The sequence below is a fragment of the Arachis ipaensis genome, chromosome B4 (genome assembly GCF_059453495.1).
Source record: "Arachis ipaensis isolate K30076 ecotype BB chromosome B4, ASM5945349v1, whole genome shotgun sequence".
NCBI classification, from domain to species: domain Eukaryota; kingdom Viridiplantae; phylum Streptophyta; class Magnoliopsida; order Fabales; family Fabaceae; genus Arachis; species Arachis ipaensis.
Genome location: NC_142439.1, coordinates 11,032,311 through 11,041,013, shown reverse-complemented (window position 1 = coordinate 11,041,013; position 8,703 = coordinate 11,032,311).

Genomic DNA, 8,703 nt, shown 5'->3' with positions numbered 1-8,703 from the left:
GGCGTCGACCTTGTCGGCCCCTTCCCAACGGCCCCAGGATCACTCCGGCATATCATAGTCGCAATAGACTATTATACCAAATGGGTCGAAGCCGAACCCCTGGCCTCTATCATGGCAGCTCAATGTCGCAAGTTCCTCTAGAGACATATCATAACCCGGTTCAGCATCCCGGAGGTCATAATATCGGACAATGGAACCCAATTCGCCGACAAAAAGTTCAGGAAATTCCTAGAAGGACTACATATATCCCAGCACTTCAGCTCGGTAGAACACCCCCAAACAAATGGACAAGTCGAATCGGCAAACAAAATAATAGTAAAAGGACTCAAAAAAGACTCGACGAAGCCAAAGGACTTTGGGCCGACGAGCTCGGATCGGTACTCTGGTCGTATCGGACCACCCCCAAAGCTCGACCGGGGAGACCCCTTTCCGCCTCACGTACGGGATAGAGGCCATCATCCCTGTCGAGATCGGGGACCCTAGCCCGAGAAGAACCATCGGGGGCAGCGACGAAGACGCCGAGCGAGACCTCACAGAAGAAATCAAGTCCATAGCCCACATGCGAGAGTTGGCCTTAAAACAAAAAATAAAGATAAGGTACAATCACGGCATGATACAGAGAGACTTCTCACCCGATGACTTGGTCTTATGACGAAACAACATCGGAGCTCCCACGCCAGGGGAAGGAAAGCTCACCCCCAATTGGGAAGGCCCATACCGAGTCAAAGGAATAGTCGGAAAAGGAGCCTACAAGCTGGAAAAGCCCCGAGAACCTGGAATGCCGCCAACTTGCGGCGATATTACACGTAGGCATACCCCACACCTTCAAAACTTGTGTTTTACTTATCTTATTTTTATGTTCATTGCCAGTTGTTTCCAGGTACTCTTTCCCCACGAGGGTTTTAACGAGGCCCAAAAATCAATAAAATTCCATTAACTTTATTTATACTTTCCTTATATTCCCCCTAAAGTGGAATAAACACACGGCCACTACTGGGAGACTAATCACCCCAGGGCCCAATTAACGGATATGCACAAAATAAGGATTACACGACCCCACGACGGTTCGCCCATCCCAATTAATTCGGGAGCAAAATAAAGTCAAAATAAACGGCTCAAAACCAAACATGCAAAAACGGCCCAAATGGCCAAAAACAACATAAAACCAAAGTTTAAAGTCGTAATCCACGGTCATACAGCCACACGGCCAAAACACCAAACATAAAAACTACAAGTCCTCAAAATCCAACACGACAAAATATAACAAAAAGCTACTAAAGGTCGACGATCTGGCCATCACGGACAGTCTTGAAAGCCCTCATCACAGACACGTCCACACCCAGCGCCAGAAACAAAGCTTGAGCTCTCATCGTCTTCTTAGTGGCTACAATGGCATCCTTCGCATCAGCCAGCAACTCCCCCTTTTCCCTCTTCAAGGCAGCGACCTCGGCCTTCAGAGTATCCACCTCACCAAGGAGCACGGCAGCCTGAGACTCGGCATCGGAAGCCCGCCTTCATTCCTCACCCAACTGAGATAAAAGTGAAGTCTCAACCTTGAAAAGACGAAGGATCTCGGCCCCAGCTTCCTCAGAAGACTTCACTGCTCTCTCTCTCTCTCTCTCTCTCTCTCGCTACCTCGGCAGCCTCAAGTTGCTCTCTCAGCTTGGCTACATCGGCTTGTGAGTGACGTAGCTTCTTATCCAACAGACCGACCTAAGCCGTCACGAGCTCAGCCTTCCGAATAATAACAGCAAATTGAAGAAGGGAGCGATATACCGACTTGGCCTGAAAAGCCACGTCGCAATCATCAAAAAACCCCTCAGTATCGGGCATCAGATGCTGGTTAATAAAACCCGAAGCATTGAAGCATTGGTCCATCACAGTAGGCACGACAACCTCCTCCTCCAGGTTCTCACTGCTGATCTCCTCAGGCCTCTTCCGTTTCCGAGAAGCCTCGGCAGTTCAGACTACAATTACCTCCTCCTCTGGTGAATTCACGGGACCTGGGGAAGCCTGAGCACCAACCCTGGCCCCATCCGAGATCACCTCCTGTGAAACAACCCGGGAATCCGCAGTAGGTTGAGATGCAGGGGTAGAAGGAGAAGCCGACGATTCCTCCTTCCGATCCATAGTAGCCTTTAACCTTGCTAGAGAAGTCAATCCACCAGCCATCTCAACTGAGAAAAGAAAAAAGAAAAAACATAAGTCCCAAAATCGGCAAAATAGACACAAATAAAGGAAATAATAATCACACACCAATATATGTTCGGCAGGCCACGGGATCCCCCATGACGTCCCGGGGATTCAACGGTCGTTCCCCAAACAGATGCCAGAGGATACCAGCAATATCCTTATCCTCCAGAGACAAACCATCATATGTGACTTTCGTCAAAACCGACAGCCCGGCGCCGAAGTTCCAATATGTCGGGAACTGACGTTGGCCTTCTAACGTCAGCCAAAAAGGATGATGCCCCCGGACGGGGCGCACCTTAAAATATTCCCACTTAAACCCGTGAAAGGAGTCTTCAAACAACCCGAATATATGACGATGAGGCTGAGCCCTAAATGACATATATCCTTTTTTATGCTTTCCCTGCTTGGTCGGAAGAGTGCATAAGAAGAGAAAAAGAAAAACAGGAACGGAGACCGGAAGCTCAAGATATTCACACACAAGCTCAAAAGAGCGAACAACTGCCCAACTATTCTGATGAAGCTGAGACGGTGCCACGGAGCACCGACTCAGTAACTCCTGGACAAAGGGCGAAAAGGGAAGCCGCACGCCAAGCCGAGTAAACATCGATTCATATACCCGCATCCAATTCGGAACGGTCGGTGAATCGAGGTTCAGGTAGCAAACCCGCTCATCAGCGTCAGGGAGGGCGAGCTCATACTGCCAATCTGCATCACCGCCTCCGCAAATCGCCTCCTGATCACGGAGCCTTCGGGGATCCGCCTCCGTCATCCGCGACGGGACCCCCCAAACGTTGCTAGTCACCCAAGCATAGCGGGAGGGAACACCCCTAGAAGGAGCTATTGGAGCCCCCACACCCTCATTCCTCCGCCATTGCATACCTAAAATAGGGAGGAGTACCACCGTCAGCCTACTAACACTACGCAGAAGCAGAAAGGACAACCAAAAACCTATCACCTACTACTAGCCACGCAGTGGTGCTCAGTCCCTCCAAAAACGTAAAACCACTACACCCACCCAAAACATAGTACCAGAAAGCAGCAGGCAACAATACATGGCAAATGCAGAACAACAAAAACCACAGAGTGACAAAGGCAAAAGGAAACCAACCTGGTAATGCGAAACGTAAACCTGAAAGATATTGAAACAGGGAAGCAGAAACTCAACCGCGGAGAGACAGAACAACACCAGAGTAAAAGAGAGAGAAAGAGTTTTCACAGAGAAGAACCAAAAAAATGAGACGAACGAGGGAAGGAAAAATAGAAACCAAAACGGTTTCAAACCAACAAAAAGACAAAAATACCCCGAGGAACAAACAAAGCGCAAAGGGTAAAATCGAAAAGTAGCCTAAATGTCCCCTCGCAATAAATGCTCATTTGGAAAAGGAAAACTGACAGCACACCTCGAGAAATGAAACGGATGCAGAAAAATGGAAGGCTCGCATCAATCAAACGACATGAACTCCAAGGAAGACGAGCCTTAGCTGAAACACGAAACCCAGCACCGGCGCACCGACCTCGCGCGGAAAACGAAACCCGCTTGGGGACTCCATCCCAACAAACCAATGAAAGAATCACCAAACGGTCAAAATCATATCCTTCAGCGATAGAGACCGACCTCACTCGTTCTCTCACTGCGGGGGCAACTGTTACGGATCGGACCCACGGATTCCGCATCCAACATAACCTCTGAACCCGGTTACCCGGGTCCGACCCACATCATCCTTCCAGAAGGCCCGAAACTGGCCCATTGAAGCTCCTAACCAACTTTCGAATTCAAACGTCTCCCTTATCTTAGCCAAACAAGATAAGATAAGATAACTACCATCGTCTATAAATAGAGGACCCAGGTCCCTTCAGGTATTCATTCATTCCTCACCCTTTTTACCTCTCAGATCCATTCTAACTTGAGCGTTGGAGTGTCTTTGCAGGTACCGCCCCCATTGCTCCAGCCAAGTAATCTGGCATCCGCCTCGACCCGCAAGTTCCCGATCCATCACTCAACCCGTACCGGAGGCATCCAGTACAAAAGGTATCTAAGTTATTTTTTATATAATAAAAATGATATGCTTCAAAAAATATTTGTATATAATTTATTAACAAATATATAAGATATTTACCATAATTTTTATTTTTAATAAAAAATATTATTCTATTAAAGTGATGCATTTTAAAAGTGTATAAATGAGATTTTAATTAAAAAAATATATAAGATAGCAAATGCTATTTTGTTTTAATTTTATCCTTAACATTTAGTTTTAATTTTATTTTTAGAGTTTTAATATGTTTCAATTATACCACTAGGATAAACAACATTAATTATAACTAATCAATTATATTATAAAATTGACCAAGATAAATATTAAATTATTTAATAAATAAGAAAATAAAATAAATTTAATTTAATTTAAATAATTTTTTTATTATTTTCTATATATATGAATCAGAATGTGATTTTATATATTTTGATTAGTAGTTTTTAAAAAAATTATTATTTTGTTTACTAATATTTTAAATTTTTTATAATAATTTCATAGAACTTGATTAATATATTATTTTTCATAATATTTTTGTTAAAAATTTTTTAATAAAAATATATCTTAATTTTTGTCTTTAATCTTTTATATTTATTGATTATACTAAATTTTTTTATAGTATGTTTTTATCAACTACATACATTGTCTTTTCTATCTTCTTTTATTTTTTAATTATTTTGTTACTTTATTTTTAATTATTTATTGGACTTTTACTCCATATATGTTTATTATATTTCACTTTCTCTTAGTCTCAATTTCATAATTAACTTTCAATTATAAAATTAAATAGTTTCTTTCAAAACATGCTTAAATATATTATCTATTATATACAATCATTAGAATAAACAAATAAATATAAATTAAATATATAATTTAATTTTAATTTAAACTTAAAACTAAATGAATTGTCATAAAAATAGCAACCAATTTTATTTAGTTTTTCTATAATTTTATTTAAAGGTAAAAATTTCTCTATAACTAGTAAATATATAAGATAAATAACATATATGTAATTTTAAAGTTATTAATCATGACTATAGAGAATTTTCTAAAAAAAAATCTTATAGATCAACATGTAATTTTTTTTATTATTTTTAAAATTTTTCAGACTTATCAACATTTAAGTTGTTTATACATCACTTCTCAAAGTATTATAATTTCACAAGTTATAATATCTGATGTTAGTTATTGTTATGTATATGAAAAATGTGACTTATTTATTATGTATCCATTTATCTTCTATTAATATTTTATAATAAGGATACATGTAACTTTATAAAAATGATATAATCTAGACTTTGATTATCTAAAAATTTACTGAGTGATTAGAATAGCTCTACGTTACGAACCAATGAACCTTAGCAATAGAGATGATAAAAAAAAACAACTAAAACAGGTATTTGTTGAGATTACTCACGTTTTTTGGTTAGATGTGGACCCGTAAAATTCTCACAACTCGCCATGCAAAAATAGATGGGGTACAGACATAATTATCCACTCCGTGAGACCCATTAAATCCACATGAATATAAAATTATTAATTTATCCTAATTTATATATACATAAATTCATTTTTTCGAATTTAGTAACTTTAATTCCTATTTTCAATTCGAATCTTTTTTTTTCAGACTCATTCTCTGTCCCCTCTCTCTCTCTAACTCGCTTTCTCTACCTCTCAAGTCTGTCATTACGTTGCTCAATATCGTCCTAAAAATTATGTTATTATATTGGAATATGCTTTTATGTTTTTTCTTTTAAAATGTTATTTTTCATAATGAATATATTCTGAATTGTGTTAAATTATATTAAATTGATTATTGTATGTTTATTATACTATGTCTTTTTGTGTTAATTTTTTTCAAAAATTTTTAAAGAATATTTGTAGATACCTAAGGAGATCTGCATTTCTTAAGAGTATAATTAAACAGAAATTTGCAAAGATGGAAAAGGGACAATGGCATTTTTTTTAAACGGGAGTGATAGATGAACAGAGGACTTGTCATGCTTTCTTGAGTACTAATTACCATACCTAGCTAGAAACGGAGATCCAATCTAAATCGATTTAAGAGGAGACACGTAGACTTCATTTGCATTGGTCCTTTAAGATAATGAACTTAAGTTGGATTAATATTGGATTAAAATTTTAAGTCATTGTTATAATAAATACTATACTATTTAATATTATAACACTTAGTATAGGTAAAAGTTGGATATTTACAAGAGTTTTTTAATTCAAATTAAAAAATTTTAATTATCTTTTTCTTTAGTTTTAAATATTATTTATTAATGTAATAAAAAAAAGTAAAAATAACAATAATCACTTACATAATTAAAATAGATAATTCTAATATATACATGACACTACATATATCAACAATTATTGTATATAATAAATATTTTTTTTGTAATGACTATTTATATAATATATTACACAATTTTTCTCATATTAATATTTCATGAATTTAAGATACAAGATATTATTTAATATACAAAATAAGTAACTTAAGTCATCATCTAAGACAATGGTGCAAATACTTACTTACTTATTAGTATTGAAAATATGTAAATAGTATAAATTGATATTTTTTTTGTATAAAAATAATAATAAAAGTTATTAATTAAGTTAATTATATAATTAAAAAGTTATAAATAATTTTTTAAATAATAATAAAAATGAGATCACTATTTTCACATATTACAAGGTTTATAAAAAAAAATTGGACAATAAATCAATTCTTAATAGATTATACATTAGTCCTGTCAAAAAAAATAAATAATTAATACATTATATATTATTATTTATATACTAATATAATATCTATTATCGATTATTAAATTTATAATTAATTTTTAACCCAATTTTTGGTAACTAAAATTTAAATAATTGAAATTATTAAATGCTAAATATTTTACACCAAATCAATTTTATTTTTGTTATTGAAATTAAAAAAGAATCAGTTGTTAATAAATTCTAAATTTAAATTTAAATTTGAGTAAAAAATAAAAATTATTTTAAATTTTATCTTACTAACTAGAATTAATTTCAATATAAGAAATTATTTTGTATATCATATTATAGGATGGTGTGGTTATTTTTTATTCTTTAACAGTAAATATTATCAAATAAAATGGTGTAAGAAATTAGAAAGAAATTTATTTGCCAGTTTAAGAAATATTAACTTATTTTTCAATAGAATAAATTATATACAAAAGTTGTTATTGGTTTCTCTTCACACTAACTAATACTCAGTAATGGTGTTTCGATACACCATGTTACCAAGAAATATTAATCAATCTAATAAATTTTGTAATGACATAAGTCTATTATAAGTTTAAACATTTAACAATTATGTCATAAAAGGTGAAGCTTGAACAAAGAACAATGTTGATCATATTGTTTTGACTTCAAGAATGAATATGGTATCAACAAATAAATTTGTTCCAAGTAAATTTTAACATAGACAAAAATCCATAAGTATTGCTATTAATAATGAGATATTAATCTATTTTAAAGACAGATACTTTTTTTCTACAAATTTTCTAACTTAGCATGTCAAAGACTAATCCACCACATATTGATGCTCTATTTATTAAAGGCATGTCGCTAACTAATGAATTATTACACACACAAGACGAGATTCTAACTTTAAATACTTACTTAAGCAGACAAATGAGATGACCATTTAACCAATCCAATTTGGTTAAGACAAATACTAATTATTTTTAATATTTTTAAATTATAAAATATTTATAATAATAATAATTATTATATATATTTTTATTTAATTTTTTAATTAAAAAATTATATAATTTTATGTATTATCCCGTGCAGGACACGAAAATATACACTAGTTAAAATATAATAATTAGTTATTGTTGATAATAAATTGGTAGATAGTATATTGATACTATATACTTTTCCTTTCAAAAAATCATGCCTCGTAAAAAGAAGGTAGTAAGAATTTCATTCCAACAAGAATAAAAATAAAAATAAAAATAACGATACAATTAAAATGATTAAGGCAAAACTTCATTATTCTATAATATAGTTTGGTATCTATTTTTATATAATATAATATTATAAATAAATTTATGTATTTTCTAATTAATTTCAAAACAAATAAACACTTTTAATTTTTAAAAATATTAAACAATTATTACCATATAAAACAAGAATTTAATTTTCATTCAAGTCTGAGTGTACAAGTGTTTTTTTCACAGATAATTAATTATATATTATCATATTAATAAAAATAACTATTTTTTAAATATTTTAGTTAAAAGTCATCTAAAAATATGAATTTAATTTAATGATCATATAAAATTATTTATACCAGCAACGCATTAAAATTAAACTCATAAAATAATATTGTATAATTTTATTTCTTTAGCTTCTCACGGATCCAAATATAGTTTGATTAAAATGTCATGATATATTTGACCTTATACGATCCTAAAGTATTGAAATGTGTGGTTGA